Raw genomic sequence first — 20,788 nt, 5'->3', positions numbered from 1 at the left:
TTAGGAGACATTACTAAAATTATTTATATGTTGTGATGAAGGGGAAAGTCATTTCTTTTTATATTTTCTTTTCCTTTACTTTTTATTTTTCCTCCTTTTCTTTTCTGTACCCTCCATGTTTCTTTTTATTCTTTTTTAAAGTTTGTATTAGTTTTTTTATTGGTACTATTGTAATTTTTAAAAAAATAAAATTAGTCATAAAAAATAAAAATAGGGGTCAATACCAACATTGGTATCTGGCATTCTAGACAAAAGCCATAGACCAAAATTTCAAGGATTAGTGCAGAAGCTTCCTTTAAACACTCTCTAATTAAAACAAAGTGATGATGTTACTTGGTTTGGTTAATGAAATGTCTACAAGAAAACAACCAAGCTCAGAGTACCCAGGACACACACACACACACACACACACACACACACACACACACACACACACACTAAAAGAAACAAACAAAATAATAGGTTGTCAAAACATTTTTGGTTTTCTTCTACCAGGTACCATAGCTTCCAGCTATCATTTTTATGTATTCACAGTGCACTTGGTCCTTTTATTGTATTGTGGGTGAAATAACAAAAGTTGCATTGGAATGTACATTAATGTTTTTCTCAGTGTCCAAGCTGACTTAACTTCTGGAATTTTGGTAGGAAAGAAAGATGGCAACTATAAACTATTAGGAGAAATGTTTTTCTGCATCAGTATCCATTGGGATACATTGGGATACATTTAGCTCAGTGGCTAAGATGCTGAACTTGTCAATCAGAAAGGTCAGCAGTTCAGCGGTTCGAATCCCTAACGCCGCATAACGCAGTGAGCTCCCATTACTTGTCCCAGCTTCTGCCAACCTAGCAGTCCGAAAGCACATAAAAAATGCAAGTAGAAAAATAGGGACCACCTTTGGTGGAAAGGTAATAGTGTTTCGTGTGCCTTCAGCATTTAGTCATGCCGGCTACATGACCAAGGAGACGTCTTCGAACAGTGCTGATTCTTTGGCTTTGAAATGGATATGAGCACCGCCCCCTAGGATCAGGAATGACTAGCACATATGTGTGAGGGGAACATTTACCTTTACCTTATACATTTGGAGCCTGGGGGCATATTTGACCTATTGGGAGCATGTCCTGACTTCTCCAAGAAAATGACTGCTGCATGGTGGTTAAACTGAAAAAAATTCATTCTGCCTAGTTTTTTTTTTTTGTTTGTTTGTTTTTAAGCACAAGGAGATTATAATCCAATTGTACGTCGTCTCTGCATTTTTTCTAGCCAGGAGAGCACATTTTTGATCAAACCACAGGGGCATTTTCATTATTTGAAAAACCAGGGGTGAGGAATCCATACTGGCTCAGGAATTCTGGGAGTTGAAGTCCACAATTCATAAAGGGGCCATAGTTCCCTACCCCTGTCCTAAACATTCCTATGAGGCCTATATTAAACTGGAAGGAGATTCCTGGAGATACAGATTGTTCTAGCATATGACACTTTATTCAAGTCAAAATAATCTAAGAAAAAAAATGAAATAGGCTGGGTGTTTAGTGAGTGCCAAGGGAACTTCTCATAAGCATATTTGAATCCCTATTAGGGATATCATATTTACATTAGCATTTCTCTCTCCTTCTTCAAAGGCTGAGTGACCATCAGCACTTCAATTACACCATTCATTCTGGAAGAGTGACAAGCTCCATTACTGCCCCACCCCTAATATTTATTGTATCTTTCAACAGGAATGTTAACATTTGCTTATTTTACAAATAATTTCTTAATGAGCACAGCTCTCATTCTCAGTCCCATAAACCAATTTGCCAGGTCAAAATTCTCTATGTCAAGGCAATGTGTTTTCCAGAGCTTTTCAAAATTCTCAGTCTTGTCCATGAGGAACAGGAAAAAGGGACAGTGGGTTCACCACAGCAATTGTAACAAAAAGTGTATTTAATTTCCTATTTGTTGTTTCTTTTTTATTGTAAGTGGTATCATCAGCAAATATTCTTTTGTCACTGGCTCCAGAGATATGTCCATCTTGGAGAATTTGGAAGAGATTGAGCATCATCTAAATACCTCAAACAGAATATTTGGAAAACTTTGTTCAAAATAACTTTTTTCCACGAACGTCAGTGAGTGTCACAGACTTTCTAACAAAAATGTCAAAATAATTTATTGGGTAGTCTGGAAAAAATTTAAATCCTGGTTTGTAACCAAGAAACTAAATAATCCACACATACGAATTCTGCCACAAAATCTATTCATAACATTGACCTGAAAAGAGAATATTTGTAATTCAGGTTTGAACAATATGATCTCCGATGTTGTCTGAGCTTGCTTGTTTTCTTGCAGACATTTCATTACCCGACTAGGTAACATCTTCAATTCTAAAAGGGAGTGGAATTTGCTCTGTTTATATTCAGTGGCTTGCCTTGTCAGTGTTGATGGGAGTGATGTTTTCTTCTCAGTAATTCCTTGATTAGGATGTAGTTTACTGTTTTATTGTTTATATATAAACAGAATCAGATAATGAAATGTCTGCAAGAAAACAACCAAGCTCAGAAAGCATCAAGGACTCTACAGAATCGAAAAAAGTATATTCATTTGTTTATGAGGCACAGAATATTTCTGAAAGTTATACTAGATTTTTTAAAAGAGCAATTTACACCTTGCAAATTTACATTAGAATAACTTATATGGGGGAGTATCATACACACCAATTCCATTTTCTAAACAACTTTTGTATAATTTACCTACGCAGAAAAATGTGTATTTAGTAGATAGATTCTTGGACAATTTACAAATATATAAAACACAGCAAACTGTATACAAAATCTGTATGTAGAAAAAGTTCTGACAAAAAATAGGTGTTGATTCTTTTCCATGAAGAGAGACTGATGGACAGTGGCAACACGGTAGGGCCAAAACAGTTTCTCAAAAGTGGCAATGTTAATAAATGTAGGATAAAATTGATACCATGTAGACACCTCATAGCACTTCAAATTACGTTAATCCCAAATGAGCGTGTTCATCTCATTATGACAAATGGATTATTTTCTCCTAGGAAAAACATCTCTGGAGTTGCAGTTATATTCAGATCCCATTGACAAACTATGCTATAACAACTTTCCAGTCACCAATCTGTACAGACAGCAGTCTAAGATTCTCTTGTAATTATTGGCCAGAGGGCCAAGATGTGTCATTTGTGATTTAGAGTGAAAATTAACTTGACTGGCTGGTTGGATGTATATTTGTCTGGGGCTAATCAATGGCTTGTAATCCGTTTTATCCAACTATCTATTGTGTGGGTTGCTAGGCAGCTAAACCTGTTGTGAAGATTTTGTTATATGGATGTAATCCACTTAAAGTGCATTTACATTGTCTGATAATTCTGCCATGCGTCATGTAAGACCCTTGTCAAGGCTCTATTTCATGTTCTGTACCACAGTGAGGATCATTTAGGATTGCCAAGTATCACTATAATATAATGAATTTCTTTGGGATATTTCTATTTAAGCTCATAAATACCTGTGAGTGTTTTTTGTTGTTGTTGTTGTTGTTTTTAAGAAAATCCCTAAAAAGTTTTAGGAAAACAATTTTAGGCTATAACTAAATAATGGCTGATACATGACAACGAAGACTGGAGAACTTTTGATTGTGTTCATAATAGAATATTATTGCCACCAGAGTTTCTTTAACTCTGTATAAGTATATTATAATGTTAATATAGATTATAATACAGCTTGTGTTATTTCTTGTAAGGTGGAATCCATCCAAAGATGACTCAAATATGCATGACATAAGTAATAGTACTGGCTTCTTTGCTACTGGTGAGATAGGTTGCAAAGCTTTTGTGTCTTTCTGAGGAAGTTGTTGGTATGATTCACATGATTATTATACATACAATATGTAGCTCTATTTAAGAAACCCAAGTATGTTTTCTGAATTTCAATTATACCTCTTAACAAACAAAGCAATATGATGACCTAGCACAAGGGTGTGCAACCTTGGAAAATTTAAGACTTGTGAACTTCAACTTCCAGAATTCTCCAGCTAGTATAGCTGGCTAGGGAATTTTGGGAGTTGAAGTCCACAAGGCTTAAAGTTGCCAAGGGTGGATACCCCTGACCGAGTATGATATATGATTAATACCAATCTCAAAAATAATTACATGAATTTCAGTGGTCAGATGTATTTGGTACAGAATCAGCAGATAAATTAGAGCTATCAGTTAATTTTAAAGTCAGATGAAACATGTCTAAGTTTTGAAAACATTTAAAATGAATTTGTAAAAATAATACTGTAATGGTGCTTGTATGGAGGCCCTGAGACCTAGCATGGCCAAATCCTGAGTCTTTATCCACTAATCAAAAATTAGAAAATATTTTCCTAATATAGTCGTTTAGATGTGCCCTTCAAATGATTGATCACACTTTAATATATGAATCCTAATAACAAATCAGTCTGGATGGTTTTTTTAAAATATCTCATTCTGATTTAAATGGAGTTTTTAGTGTAAGAATAATCTCTGTTTTGACAATTCTAGAAATCTTGATTCCTTTAGCTGTGTGCATATGAAATGTTAATTTTCTCACTGGTGGTACTAATGCTGGCAAGCACATTTGCATTTTTGTATTAATTGCTTACACATATTAATTGCTTACACAGAGTCACTTCAAGGATATAGCTTGAATATCCTGTTCAGACAACTATATACCAACATGTTATGGGAAATATTAGGAGCTTTGGACCATTCAGCCATGCAAAAATATCTCAACAAATAAACAGATATTACACCAAGGGTTGCAAAAGTACAGATGGAAAACAGGAGAGATTCTCTTCTGTTGTTGCTGCGTTAAAAAGCATTTGAAACAATTAGAAAATACTAACATTTTATTTTAAAATTTTATATAAAAAGAAACATTGAAAAGTATCCATATACTGTATTGCCACCCACTTCCCTAAATGATGTGTAAATACAGAGTAATAGGTTTTATGTATTGTACTGTATTGTATTTAAAGTATCCGCTTATTATAATTGTTCTTCAAAAGGGTTAGGAAATACAGTGTGATTGTCAAATGCAAGGAAAAACCCCTTTCTTTCTCTAGGGACATCAACTTATATTTACTAAAGGGAGGACTGAATATTCATGGACTTGTATTCTTTTGTCAACTTTAAATATGGACATCAGTTCTCCATCAGATTTTAAAGCCCAAAGAATATAGTGGCAACCACATTCATGTATAGTATTTAAATCTGTAGTGGTCAGAAAAAAGGATCATGTGTATGTGTGTGAATTTTTGTTTGCTGGAGACTGCTTTCAAAATTTTCAGAAATGCTGTATTTTTGTTATGGCTAAACTCTGGAGCTTCTTCCTCTGAATGTGGAATTTAACATTAATGCATTGTATAGTTTTAGGCAGTTTGTCAAATATTTTCATTTTGTCAAGCTTCAGGTTAATTACTTCCCCTTTGCCTTCTGTCTGTGCATTCATTGACTGAGTGCCTATTAATTGAAAATATTCAGTAGCTGAGGACTTAGAGCAGTCTTCTCCATCCTGGACTTATCGCTCTGTTTCTCTGGACCAAATTCCAAAATTCCTACCAATGGTTTTCTGACTTGGAATTCTGGGAATTAGTCCACTCATTTAACAATATTCATGTTGGAAAGGACAGATACATTGTTTTATCTTCCATAAGAAAGGATCATTCTATTCTGGATTTGCATATGCCAAGTCCTACTGGCTTTGAAATGCTGTTTTAAAATAACAGTAACTGGGGTGAAATTTTTGAGAGAAGCTGAGGTCCCCACAGTTGGAACTGTGTTTGAGCTGGGAGATTATAGAGGTGACATGAATGCTTTAAGCTTTCTCTTTAAGCAAATAATCAAACCCAGAGAGATTGGACTTGTTAACTTGGGAATTCAAGTCTTTTATTTTTTTAGTCACAATGCATGTTTGGGTGGTTAGCTATTGTGATTGCTTCTGCTATTTACTTTGAATATCTATCTATCTATCTATCTATCTATCTATCTATCTATCTATCTATCTATCTTCTGTCTGTCTGTCTGTCTGTCTGCCTGTCTGTCTGTCTGTCTGTCTGTCTATCTATCTATCAATCATATTTTAGACAGTGGTTAGAGTGCAGCATTGCAGCAGTGGTGGGTTCCGGATCCCGTTCCAACCGGTACGGTTGGAACAGGCCCGGTGGCGTCCACATGGGTCTTAGCACCTCCGAGAGCCTCCTTGACGCTCCAGCTGCTCTGTGGAATGTCTCAGAGGCGCTGTATGCGCAGAAGCGCAGAAGCCTTAAAAGCCAGGTAAGGAGCTTGGGCAGGTGGGTGGGCCCTCCGGAGCACCGTACTGGAACGGTATCTAGGCAGGCTCCGATATGTCTGTACTGGGGCCGACCGCCTGCAACCCACCACTTCATTGCAGGCTAACTGCCCACAGCCAGGAATTCAATCCTGATTGCCTCAAGGTTGACTCAGCCTTTCATCCTTCCAGGTTCAGTAAAATGAGGACCCAGATTGCTGGGGGCAATATGTTGACACTGTAATCTACTCAAAGACTGCTGTAAAGCACTATGGATCAGTATATAAGTGTTATTGTTATTGCTATTTAGAGACTACTTTCTCTTTCATAGATGGAGGTAGCAGAACTTTGGCAGAACTTTACTTACTTGCATGCTTTGTATAGAAATAGTCTCAATCCTATCCCTGATAGCTGTTGGTAGGGACTGGGAAAGAGAACCATTGCAAGAAGGATGCAGAAGTGAGTTCCAGAAACTAATAGTTTCACACTACAAGAATATTTTTATTATAAAATTTCTTCTCTGCCTTTGATAGTCAAGAGATATGCATGTCTGTATGTTTCTAAATGTCTGAGAAATTTCCATCCTGTCTTTCAAACTACTTTTTCCAAAGGAACTTACAGAAAAAACTCAAAACAAGAGTTTAAATTGACAGAACACAAATTATTATGTACTGTATGTACAATATTAGCTCTAATTTAAAGGGCAAAAACAAATATATCACATTTTTCCTATCCAAAAATTAATCCCATAAGATTTTTTTTAACCAATCATTGAAGAACTAATGGGGTTTAATTTTAAAAATAATAAAGGAGTTATATGGAGGGTTAATGGTTACTATTAATTAATCTTTATAATTAATAGTAATATTAATTAATTATAAAGATTTATTCTATGTGACCCACAGCTTCAGCTGATACTGTAAATGTGATTCTGCATTTAAGGCAATATCAGTTATCTGCAGGGAAGTTGATGTTGAGTGGAGAAGGTAATAGATCTGGTACTTTGCACATATCTTTCGGTTCATGGAATAAAAAACCTAAATGTTGTTCAGCAGCAATTGGACAGCATACTCTAAAGTTGTGCTGCCAGTCTGCTGAGAGATTGCTTATAGGGAATATTGTATGTAAAAACAGCTACATCAGTGAAGAAGCCTCAAGGAGATATGACACCAATCATGAATGGGCTGGATGAACTTTAAGAGAAAAGTGTAGGCTTGAAATTGGTCTTCCTGCCAAAATAATTAGCCCTATCTTGTTATCTAATTGTAAATGCTAATTTTGCAGTTGTAGGCAGGTGATGTATTCCTGCAATCCACACAGGAATATAAATAACACTATTAATTTTTAGATTTAGTCATATGTACTTAGTTCCCGTTCCTAAATTTGGTGAATTAAAGACAACTAATGCTAGCATGAAATGTCTAAACTAGACAATAGCTCTTGAGCTTTTGTTGAGGAAGTGATCCTTGGATTTTTTCATTAGGTGAAACCTCTGACTTTTATAAATATTTGAAACGATCAATCTGTGAGAAAAACTGAAAAAGAATTGTTCTTGGTGATGTGCCCAAGAAGATTAATTCCCATCCTTGTAGTATATAATTTTTTTAAAAAAACATGGTGTAATTCATTTATCCTTAAGGCTGATTTGTGAACTCAACCATGTGAGTAATCTAATATCTTATACTTTGTTTTCCTTTGCCTGCATAACTCCCATTTAGGACGACAATGTAGATTTTAAAAAGACTCACAAAGAACTCCAAATTCTGCTCCATGTTCCTTTTCATTAGGTAGCAAGTCATGCTTTGCAATGAGGTAGCTAGAAACTCTCAACATTCAAGACTTTTGCCTTCCAGAAGTTGACCACACTCTAGAAGGGGGAAATTAGTTGGTTCGCAAAATGAACAAAGTTGTGTTATATCCGTACTGTTTTGTCCCACATTCCAATCAAAGAGTCCAACCAAATTCTGGTGGAAATAACCTAAGGGCAGCATCCCTTTCATACGATTGGTCCTCTGTTATAGGGTTTTCAAATCTTCTTCTGATTACTTGATGGACTTGTGTAAAAGACTAATAGCAAAGAAAGGTTTAAGTTGAAAGCAGCCAGCTGCATTCATAGCAATTTTTTAAAGGTAGAGTATAAAAAACAGATTTTGTCAGCTGATATTCATAAATATTCTGTCCTCCTGTTCATGATGGCTTATTACTCTATATCCTAGAGACAGGCAGCAACAGGGGAAAAATAATAACCATGATTTTTAATCTAGTAAAATGCTCAGTGTTCTTCCATGAAAAAATGCTACACCTACCATGTTGTGCATGCATATTCTGCCATTTGCAAGGATGTCCTGTCTCGCTCCTGCTTCCTTCTTCCCTTGCTCAAGGTAAATGGAGAATTCGGGTCATGCAGTTCAGGTTTATTTTTTTTTAATATAAATAAATAATTTTACATTTGCTGCTTATGTCTAAGTAGGGTTCGGAAATCAATAAATTGACTTGAATCACCTCCCTGCGTCCCATCAGATCGCACAGAGTAGGCCTCCTCCGAATTCCATCCGCCAGTCAGTGCCGACTGGCGACTACGCGGAGGAGAGCCTTCTCAGTTGCTGCTCCGACATTATGGAACAACCTCCCCGTGGAGATCCGTACCCTCACCACAGTCCAGGCCTTCCGCACAGCCGTTAAGAACTGGCTATCCCGTCAGGCCTGGGGATAGGATTACTCTCACCCCGCCCGAATGTTGAGTGAATGTTGTGTTTTTACGATCAATTTTCTTTTAATCACGATTCCTTTTTTTTAAGTCTTGTCTTGCACTCCCTTCCCTTCACTGTTGTAAGCCGCCCTGAGTCCCCTCAGGGAAAAGGGCGGCATATAAATTTTCAATAAAATGAAAAAAAAAAAATGAAAAAATGAGGAATCCTACATTCTCAGGAGAATGGTCTTTTGTACATATTTTCCTTGCGGAGACACTATATACTGATTTTAGTAATAATAAAATAGGATTTTAATTTCTATGGACAAAACAATCATGATTCCCTCTTAGAGTCTTGCAAAAAATAGATAAATAGTGCTTGTCAATCTACATATTATTATTATTATTATTCAGCTTTCTTTCTGGTCAATCATCTTCCAAGTGCTGTGAAACATTTTTCTTCCAACCATTTAATAATTATCAGGCAAGGCTAGCTGCAATTTTATAACTATTTAATATAAGTAAGTTGTGAGACTATTTAATAGTGTCAATCTTCTTTTTATTTTAAATAGAGGTAGGTAGATTTCCCTGGAAGAAATAACACTTTTTTTTTCATAGGATTCTTTGTGCCTATAAGAAACAGCCCTGTTGATCAGATCAAATATCCATCTAATCTATCACCCCATGTTGCATAATAGTCAAACTGAGACAGTTAGGAAATTCACAAATAGTCTATAAGGGAAAATAATTGCTTCCAAGTGGTATATAATTAATACGAGTAGTAGCCATTAATATTCCTGTCTTCTCCAAATTTATCTGAATATGACCTTTTTCTTTAACAAGGAAGAGAATTTCAATTAAAACAATACCTGATTCAAAATATATTATAAATGTACTTATATTCCAATAAACATGTGAAATAGATTGTTCAGTATTACTTACATTTGGCAGCTGAGGAACTTATTATGAGGATGACAATAGTTTTTAGAAAGTTTAACATCAGTTGTTTGAAGCTTCCTTTCTAAATGATAGTCAAAACAACTCCTTTGAGGCCATGTTTTATCCTACTTGATTTGTGTGTGTGTATAAAAAGTTCTTAATCCAATGACCTTCAAATAGGTAACATAATAATGTGTCCAGAGGGAAGTCATAGATATCCCATTTCCAGAAACATCAATATACTTCAGTAAAATAAACAGAAATTTCCATCATTGACCTGGAGTCAGACAGCATGATGAATAAGTTTGCACAACCAGTGTTTGTTTTTCCCTTTCTGCAATTGTTTGGTAGAATTTGGCAGCAGGTAGAAATTAACTTGGTTCTTTCTTTAAATATGAACAGAAATCCCTGAATGTTATTGTTAAAAGTATTGCTTTCCAGGGTTTGGAGATTAGTTTGTTGTTTATTTGTGGTATTTGTATACCGCCCACCTCAGAAGAATTCTTGGTGGTTTACAAAAAGCTGAAAGAAGTACTTGAAAATTCAAAAACTCCCCCTTCCCCAATGAATATACAGAAACCAGTTTCCCTAGCTTTTGGTCAGTGAAAAGCCATCTTAACTGCTTTTCAAAAATATGGTAAATCTGCAGGCGTGGGCTTCAAAAATTTCAGCAACGGGTTCTCTGCCCAGTTGTTGAATAAAGGTGGCCATGGTGGGTGTGGTGTAGTCGGCCTCCTGCAGCATGGTGGGGGAGCATTTTCACCTTACCCAGGCTCCAGAGGCTTCCCTTGAGCTTCTGGGAGGGCGAAAACTGCCTCCTCATGGGCCCATTTCCAGCCTTCCAGAACTTCCAAGAGGCCCATTTTCCACTCTCCACATGGTCCCTGCACTTACCTTGCATCTAAAATGGGCTGCATAGAGAAGGCTGGGAGGGGCAGGGTGGGCAGGACCAGCCAGGGGTGGGATTTGGAGGTTCTCTGAACTGCCCATAATGCTAGCTATAGGTTCTCCCAAATCCAGGCAAACCTGTAGTAGCCCACCCAGAGATAAGCTGTTCATCCAAAAATAATATTTAAAAAATGAATATCTGGAAATATACAGTTCCATAGTCCTGGGGCATTCCCACAAAGCATCTTGTCTAGTCCCAACTCAGAAGGGCTATTCCCATTATCCTTGTATGGGATAAATGAACTAGATGGATTTCTGTTTGAAATAGGTCCTACACTTACCTGAACATACAAACTATTTATCTACTTTTGTGCATGTAATTTCATGCTTATATCTCCCAATATCTACATTTCATTTGTACTTTTGTGAACAATAGTTCAGAATTCTTAGAAGTGTATATTTCACCAGGCTCATATTTTTAAATCTAAAATTTATATTTACTTTCATAGAAAGGATTGGATTTGACATTTATTAAGTAGTTTAAGATTATTGTTAAACACTGTATTGGACTTAAACTAGGCAATATATTTTTGAATTGCAATCAGTAACTCTTCAGGATGAGTATTATTCTATAAAGTTACTGGTCTTTTTTCAGTGAGAAACAGAGAGGTGAGGTTCAAACTGCTACTAGAAGTTTCATTTTTCTCTAACATTTCTTGGCTGCAGCTCCTCAGAATGGCACATAGAAACAGATTTACTAACTGGGCCTGGTGATGTAGGTGCTAATTCCAAAAACTCTAAGACACCTTGAGCCAGCATGGTAAAATTTTCATGAATAAGGGATAGGCAGAACATCAGGGATGTTTTGTCACTTTTCAGTGATGCTTTAGTCCGTTGTGTAGGTCAGCCTTTGCTTACATTTTCTCTCCTACTACTGCGTACGTGTGTTGTGTGTATGTGTTTAACTGCTGAGTGGTTACTAGTTTTGGCATGTAGATCTAACACTTCTGTAACTTGTTCATCTTATTTTCTAAGTGCTTTCTCTGTTGTGTTTTTTCCCCATTATTATTTCCCCCTCCCAAAGTTGAGTTCCTGCTGAAGAATGGGAAATTCTTCTTTTCTAGCCATTCAGATTCCAGAGGTCTGGGACAACTTAGCTTCTTTTTCACCTGGGGAGACAATTAATACCCGAATACACCAGAAATGAAATAGAGGGGAGGGGAAGTAGAGTTCTTATAAAGGGATTCTGCCATGATTGTTTCACATGTTTGTGGCAGACAATCTGCTGCAGCTCTACAGTACATGAATGAATAGGTTGGCCTTTTCTAAAATATCTGAGGTTTGCACTTATGCCACGTGAAACCATCAGTCAACATAATTCACAGTCACGCATGGATGTTTGAACTGCACTTAGATATCCTTTATTTACCTCATCAACAAGTTTTTGTGTGAGAACTAAGATCCTATTCAGTTGCCAGCAGAGTTACAGGATCTACAGGTGAAATTTGAAAAATTAGAATATCGTGCAAAAGTGCATTTATTTCAGTAATGCAACTTAAAAGGTGAGACTAATATATGAGATAAGACTCATTACATGCAAAGCAAGATAGTTCAAGCTGTGATTTGTCATAATTGTGATGATTATGACATATAGCTCATGAAAACCCCAAATCCACCATCTCAGAAATTTAGAATATTACATGCAATCAATAAAACAAGGATTGTACATAGAACAGTATCGGACCTCTGAAAAGTATAAGCATGCATATGTACTCAGTACTTGGTTTGGGCCCCTTTTGCAGCAATTACTGCCTCAATGCAGTGTGGCATGGAAGCTATCAGCCTGTGGCACTGCTGAGGTGTTATGGAAGACCAGGATGTTTCAATAGCGGCCTTCAGCTCTTCTGCATTGTTCGGTCTCATGTCTCTCATCTTTCTCTTGGCAATGCCCCATAGATTCTATATGGGGTTCAGGTCAGACGAGTTTGCTGGCCAATCAATCACAGTAATCCCACGGTCATTGAACCAGGTTTTGGTGCTTTTGGCAGTGTGGGCAGCTGGAAAAAGAAATCAGCATTCCCATGAAGCTCGTCTGCGGAAGGAAGCATTAAGTGCTCCAAAATCTCCTGGTAGACAGCTGCGTTGACCCTTTTCTTAATGAAGCACAGTGGTCCAAAGTTCTGTTGCTCAGTGGTCCAAAGTCCTCTTTTCTGATGAGAGCAACTTTTGCCGAAAGCACCAAAAATGGTTCAATGACCGTGGGATTATTGTGCTTGATTGGCCTCTCCATTCTTCCTCCATACTCCGGGTCCTTGGTTTCCAAATGAGATGCAAAAGTTGCTCTCATCAGAAAAGAGGACTTTGGACCACTGAGCAACAGGACTTTGGACCACTGTGCTTCATTAAGACCAGGGTCAACACAGAAGAGCTGAAGTCTGCTATTGAAGCATCCTGGTCTTCCATAATACCTCAGCAGTGCCACAGGCTGATAGCTTCCATGCCACATCACATTGAGGCAGTAATTACTGATATTGTTCTATGTACAGTCCTTGTTTTATTGATTGCATGTAATATTCTAATTTTCTGAGATGGTGGATTTGGGGTTTTCATGAGCTGTACGCCATAATCATAACAATTGTGACAAATCACAGCTTGAACTATCTTCCTTTGCATGTAATGAGTCTTATCTCATATATTAGTTTCACCTTTTAAGTTGCGTTACTGAAATAAATGAACTTTTGCATGATATTCTAATTTTTTGAGTTTCACCTGTACATCATCAAAAAACAAGTGAAGTTTTCCTTTTAAAAACTCTTGTGGTCTTTTTAAAAATTCCTTTTAATGGCTCACATCAGATTTCACTTTTGAACAAAAGGCATAGTGGCTGGTATGCAATCACCCAACACACCCAGTTTTCCCTTGCCATTTGTTTAGCAAACAGCAGGTGGACAGTCATTCAAAGTAAACATCACAGTATTTGTACAAAGTTCTCCTTTTTCCCCAAGAAATACGTATCTGGATTGTTTTTGTTAAGAGTGGCACTTTGACATTCTCTGCTACTTTTCCCAAGAAAGCTCACTTATTTCCTTATATGAATGTCAATGGTGGTTGATAATTTCCAATTCATCCAAATGCAGCGTGGTGGTTAAGAAAAAGTTAATATGGTAGCCATGATGGTGTGATCACATCTCTGCTTTTTAAGGGTATTGTGATATTTTTGACGCTGAAGACGTCCCTCATCTTGAGTAGGAGTTTACTAAGGAAGATGAAAGATATTGTTGTGTGATGAAACAAAATAGAATAGTACAGACATACATGGACAAACACACACATGTTTCTTTAGTTTGGACCATATGTTTGTTAATGTGACTTTTAACTCTTTCTGAAAAGTCTGAGGATGGAGTATTTTGAAGTATTTGTTTTGAAGATTGGTAAAATTCCTTGCTGATCCTTGCAGTACAATTTTTTTAAATACTGCCTTACCATCTTTAAAAATGTATAAAGCATGCATATTTACAAATGATGTTTTGTGAGAATATATACATCTTTTTACCATCATCCTCTGTTTTAGCCACATTTTAAAAAGTGGGGAAGGAGGATTAACAAAAGTCTTTGTAACAGCATGTTACAACCTTACAGTATTTCCTCTGCTTAAGTGAAGTTCAAGAAACCAGCTGTTTAGAAAAAGGAAAATGCTTATTGTTGAAATTCGCCCTTTCCTTCTGGTCAAGGTTAACTGTGCTTTCCTACATTGGCGCCGCCTTTGTAATGTTTCCCTAGATATTTACAGCAATGCCTTTTAAACTTGAAAATGAACGTTGTGTCTGAATATTGGCTTTAATTCTTTTTTTTCTTTTAACATCCTCTTCATCTTCTCTTCCCACCTCCCAAAATTCTAGGCATTATGATTCATCATTTTTGTAACCCCTGTAATGTTTTATCTCATACGTCTTCCCAAACTCATGTGAGCTAATTTTCTAAATATTTTATAGTGATCCATTAATTTGAAAGAAGAGAGTGTAGGAATTGTGCTTCTTTTCTGAATAAAACCAGAGAGTCAGCTGATCTAGAAAGAATCCTGAGAGTAAAACTCTGTTTCCCACAATGTTTAATCTGGTGCTACTAGAAACATGCAAGTTCAATACAGTGTGATGAGCAGCATTAGACTATAATGGCAATCATCTTTTCCCATTCACAATCTGGTACTTGAGTCTTTCGCAGAGAGACTGGCTTGCAAGTTCTTTTAGTTGATTTTCATGTCAGTTGCAATCATTGCAGTTGAGTGGTAGACTTTAGAATTTTAATAAAAAGATGCCTTTCAATTGCTTTTTCATTGGGGATAAAATTATTCCTTAGAATCATCCTATCTTTATTCTATGTGGATGAACTATTTGGAAGAAGCACATTTTCCTGCTTGAAAATAAATAAATATTCAGTCAAATCTGTCTATGTTTGAGTAATATTGAGCTTCAACATTTCTTTGGGGAAAATTTTTATAGCTGAAGAAAGATTCACACATGTTCTTGCAAATACAAAAGCTGATGGTTTAGATGTAATTCTTTTTTTATTGTGTATCAATTGGAAAAGAAATGAATACTAGGAATGGGGATGGGGGAATAGAATATATGGGAAGAAAGCAGGAATATCTCATTGGACTCCTGTGGAGGAGCACAGGAGGTAAAGGTGCCAATTAATGCATGCTACATGTAACATATTTGGCTGACCTAAAGATCCAGAGCATCGCAGACTGGATTTAGATTCAAAACCAAACTTGGTCTGTTGTGTTTATTTTGTTGGTTTTATTTTGTTTTGTTCTTTCTAAAGGCATACTTTTAACTTTGGCCTGGTTCCTATATTAAGAGCTGGACAATCATTTACAAAAGAAAACAAGGAGTTTGAAAGCCAGGAATATGTTTTTTTTTTCTTTTTGCTCCTGTGTAATGTTTTTGTTTTCCTTCCTGAGCTGCAACAGCTGAAATAATTTTTTATTGTTTTATTCTCGCTCAGCATAGACATAGGGACATGTTTTCTTTGGCTAGACTTTTTAAAAGCCTACCTGATGAGAGAACGGAACTGGTTGTCTAAGAGGCATTTGAGGTTGTGTGAATTGATTTGAAGTTTATTTTTTTCCTATCTACTGTAGACGATGAAGAGAAAAAAATAACTTCCATGACATAAAATATGAACTATATTGAGCTTGAAGTAGACTTCCGGTTTGGAGAATGAGTCTGAGTATTATGAAGTTATTTAGATTGTAAATCTTGCTTTATTAAGTCCATCTTAAAGGGCCCTCTTAGTTCAGTTATTTAGCGAACTGGAACATAATGGTTTTTATATTATTTGATCCTAATCAGCACTTATAAGCTTTTTGGAATGAAAGCAATTAGCTCCTTCTGTGTCCAGAAGATTATGCTAAAGCCAAGTTTTAAAAAATCACACACACATACAAACATCAAAAAAAAAGTTGTTGGGGGTAGGGAAAGGTAGTTTAGTTTCCCCATGAATCTAATTTCGTCTCTTAATCAAAAGTTGGCAAGTAGTCTCTCATTAGGTGTAGGAATTGCAGCTCAGTTTTCCAAGTGGTAGCCTTTGTGGAGTTAGAAAGACACCATCCACACACAGCAGAGGGCAGAAACCTCAACCAGCTTCAGAAATTACAACTATGCTTCTTTGGAATCATCTTTCCCTGCAAAAGTCATTTAGTTGTTGTTGGAAGAATTGTCCACCTGGGTTCAGAGGGGAGAAAGACACTGGATTCATGGAAGGTGCTTGGAAAGATGTTTTATTGATGGTGGACAGGACCACATGGTTTGAGGTCCTGGGGGGGGGGGGGAAGAGGATCACATGCCTTGACGATCTTAAAGAAAAAGGCAGAGATGGTGAGAGAGCCTGAGTTTTATACCCTCTCTTGGGTCCTACCTTGGAGTTTCCTGTTCCTGTGTACGAAATGTATTCTGAGTGGTGGTCAGATTCCCGGGGGGCATGGGTCTTAGCTAACTTTGTAGGCTGTCTATCTTTTGAGTCCCAAGCTTGGTTGATGTTGCTGGGTGATGATGTAATGAAAGGGCTTTGGGATTCTTATTATGGCTCTGCCTGAAGGAGGTAGATCTTTGTTATGTAGAATAGACTGATTCAGGCCTTAATGGCCCATTGACAAAGGAGGAGGGTGAGTTTCTGCCTCCCTTTTAGGTGGAATATTCTGCCCTTTTAATATCTCATAAAATTTTTCATTTTTATGGGAGAAGGGTGGATGCTAACTTCCTATAGTATATTGAGCTTATTAAATTGGTTATAGACAGCTCAGTATCTAGACAAGAGAATGGAACAGATGGAACAAGGAAAGATGGCATCAAATGCAATGTCCTAGGAAATGTTATATGGGCTGCAGACTTTTGTTATTGGCTTGTTTAAAAATGTGAATTCACTTTTCAGTTTTAGGTTTTTCAGTTCCATGCACAGGATGGCATGATGAAAAACAATAAGAAAAACTATTTTTAAATATTTAAATGACCAGCATTTAGAATATAGGCTCAGCTTGCGTTAGTCTGAATTTTTTTTAACCTTTGCATTAAAATTGCGTTTCTTACATTGCTCTTAACATATGTATTTTATATATCAAGTCACACATTTTGTATGCTTTCTTTCCATCAACATTTATTTTTTGTATGCACTTTCCTGTAAAATATATCACTGTGAACTATATATTTTTATTTTTATTGAATGGCACATTATATTTTTTTTTAGTTGAAAACAACCTTAAAATCCCAAAGAGCATGAATTTTGAAGAGTATATTTTTCTATCTTGCCTTGCTTCCATCTTACAGGTCCCTTGGTAAATGATTTTATCTTGAAACTTACTAAATGGCTTTATTCCACAAAGCTTGATTAAGTGTACCATAGCATTCTAACTTATAGATCCATCCTGAAACAATGAGTATTTTAAAAAAATAAATATAAACAACAAAGGCCACAAAAGCTCTGTAGTAGAAAAATGCAATGAAGTTTCATTTCATTGTTTTGAATTATATTATTTTCCCAAAGAAATTCTAACCAATAACTGTCTAAAAATACAACAGATCCAGCATGGAAGTATGGTAATAGTGACACCATTCTTAATTCGTGAATAGGAAATCAATGAGACCTCAGCTGCCGACCCATTATGCTATTAATATTCTGTAGTAAGTCATGTATGGTTTCAGCCATTGTACATTCCAGCAATTTTTTTAAGACAAACTTTTTGTCCCAGCAGAATGTATCTGGCCATTAAGGAAAATCTGCCTTTATGGAAATTTAATGAATTTTAAGTTATTCAGAACACTGTGTTCATATAAATCATGAAAATAATCCACTGCTTAGAGTTAGGCCAAAGTTTGTGACCCGGCAGGACTCTTTTTGAAATTTTCCATTCAAGATGCTCACAGTCCTTTTATATGTCTCTTGCTGTGTTGTGAAGCTGAGCCTACTGTTGTCACTGGCTGACCTTTGCACATAAGTACATGGGAACTGCTGAACCACTTCACATAGTCATAGAAGGGGGATGGAGACGAGTTCTGCTTTTGATAGCAATGCTCTGGAAGGTTGTATACAAAGCTGAGTACATATTACATGAGTGTGTTATAGAAATGGGGCAGCCTTCCTTATCACTAAGGAGAAACGGGCACTAAATGGAGATTTGGATTAGAGAAACAATAAGGAGAAGCAGTTGCAGAACCCACCTTTCTACCCAAAATCTCTTCATTCAGTCTTTTCCTTCTGGAGTTAGATTGTCTTCTTCTTATAAGCTGCTACGGTTCTATTACACACAGGTACATGTAAGATCCTGTTCTCTCCCTTGTGAGGCCTTCTGAGTGTGACGTATTTGAACTTCTTAAGGTAAACAAACCTGATGGAGGATATAAAGTATTTCCATGCAATGTAGTTAATCAGGATTCTTGCTAATCAGTATCGACATACCACTTTATAGTTCCTTGGTAAGACCACACTTGGAATGCTGCATCCACCTTTGGTCACTGCAATGTAAAAAGTATGTTGAGACTCTAGAAATAGTACAGAGAAGACCAACAAAGAAATAAGAAAAGAACTCTGGATTTTCTGGATAGTTCAAAAAGGTGAAAGCCCACTTGCAGGTCCCTAAAGCCTTGGATGGGAGTCCCTAAAATTTGCCAGTCATTTACAGTTATTGATGTGTCAGAATATAGATATTATCATATTGACTGTACTTAATTTAATGTTATGTTAATGCCAGTCATTTACAGTTATTGATGTATCAGAAGGTAGACATTATCATATTTTCTGTACTTAATTTAATGTTGTTTTAATTCACCTTGAATTAAATCAAATATAAATGTAATGTTGGTGCCAGGTAGTTTTTTTTTCTAACCTTACTTCTTTTTGGCTGTGCAGCACACTGTCCAAAGGCCAACAGAAAACTTTAGCATTGCCCTTCAAATTTTCACACCTCTGGGAGTAGTCACATAAGAGCAACTAAGGAGGAGATACTTCACTTCCCCTAAATCTTTGCCATGCCAAACCAAAGTTATAGTACAGGTCAGCCCAGTGGTGGGATTCACATTTTTTTTACTACCTGTTCTGTGGGCGTGGCTTGGTGGGTGTGGCTTGGTGGGCATGGCTTGGTGGGCATGGCAGGGGAAGGATTTATAAAATCTCCATTCCCTCCCCATTCCAGGGGAAGGATACTGCAAAAACCTCATTTCCTCCCAATCGGCTGGGACTTGGGAGGGAGAGAATAGATGGGATGGGGGCCAGTCAGGAGTGGTATTTATCAGTTCTCTGAACAACTCAAAATTTCCGCTACCAGTTCTCCAGAACTGGTCAGAACCTGCTGAATACCACCTCTGGGTCAGCCTCAATGATTTCATAGGAATCAAGAGGATATACAGAGTTGCTGCTTCCACTGTGTACACCTTGCACATATCGACTACAGTTGTCATTTACAGTGATTTGTCTCCATTTTGTTCTTCCAGAATTCTGTAGAAACCAGTCAAGCAGCATTCTAGAAATGTGGATTAAATATATACGCATTCAGCTGGCAAAGAAAAAAATGACTATTCCAAAACAGCCACATGTACCTGTCAAAAACAGTGCAGCACTTTAACTATTCAAAAAGTTGTGCTTTATCATGAGACTATGCAGAGCCTAAATAAACAGTTGATTTGTTAATAGACTACAAAACAATTTCCATAATTTTCAAAAACATTAAATATTCTGTTTAAGCTCTTCCTTAAATTAGAATTACAGAATTGCATATGGCATTCTTTATCAACTGACATAATTTTTATGTCAGTTGATAAAGGATGCCATAATTTTCTAATTTTGAATTTTGAATGAAGTTTCTTAAAGTCAAATATACAATATGTACACAGGACCTTGTCGTATTTCAATAGTGATTTTTGGATTCCTTGTGCAAACTGGACTTTCTATAGTTAGAGAAACAGCCTATGTTATTTCCTATAAGACAGATCATAGCCATTGTATGCTAGGGCAAGGATTTTGGCATCTGTGGTGCTGTCTGCTATATGGCAGCATTATCAGCACAACTGGTGAGAGGACAGTATTTCAGTCATCCACTCGTGGATCAGGAGATGCAAAGAACCAATAGGGTTTTACCTAGAACAGAACAGGAAAGCTTCTAAGCCAGGCCTGTTGCCTCAACCTAAGCAATTTCAATTTCCCAAAGATATTAAGGATTCGTGATTTTCTCGTCTCCTCCCCTCCCCTTCCATTTGGCTATCCTGAAGAGCCGGGTAGCTTTCCAAGGATAGAGCATATCAATGGAATAGGTTATACATTAGCATTGCTCCCAGGATATGTTTTGAAGAAATGATGGTTTCCCTCGGTATTTAACAAATCATTTGAAGTAACAGCTGAAATTCTTAGAATTGATCCACTCTTAAAAGTCGCTAAATGTTTTCTCCATTTCCACAGAGAAGGGTGATAATTCAGCACAGCCTTAGTTTGGACTCG

At 36.8% G+C, this 20,788-nt stretch overlaps 1 protein-coding gene across 2 annotated transcripts in view; it reads left to right on the top strand.

The window, feature by feature from the left end:
• PRKCE (protein kinase C epsilon) overlaps nucleotides 1–20,788 on the top strand; it is a 318,791-nt gene that overhangs the window by 252,156 nt on the left and 45,847 nt on the right. The gene's annotated exons all lie outside the window — the stretch shown is intronic.

Source organism: Thamnophis sirtalis, unplaced genomic scaffold, assembly GCF_051295495.1.
Source record: "Thamnophis sirtalis isolate CommonGarterSnake01/CBP01778 unplaced genomic scaffold, rThaSir2_p1.2 scaffold_6, whole genome shotgun sequence".
NCBI lineage: Eukaryota > Metazoa > Chordata > Lepidosauria > Squamata > Natricidae > Thamnophis > Thamnophis sirtalis.
Note: the sequence above shows the minus strand (reverse complement) of the source record. Positions and strands in the feature narration are given on the sequence as shown.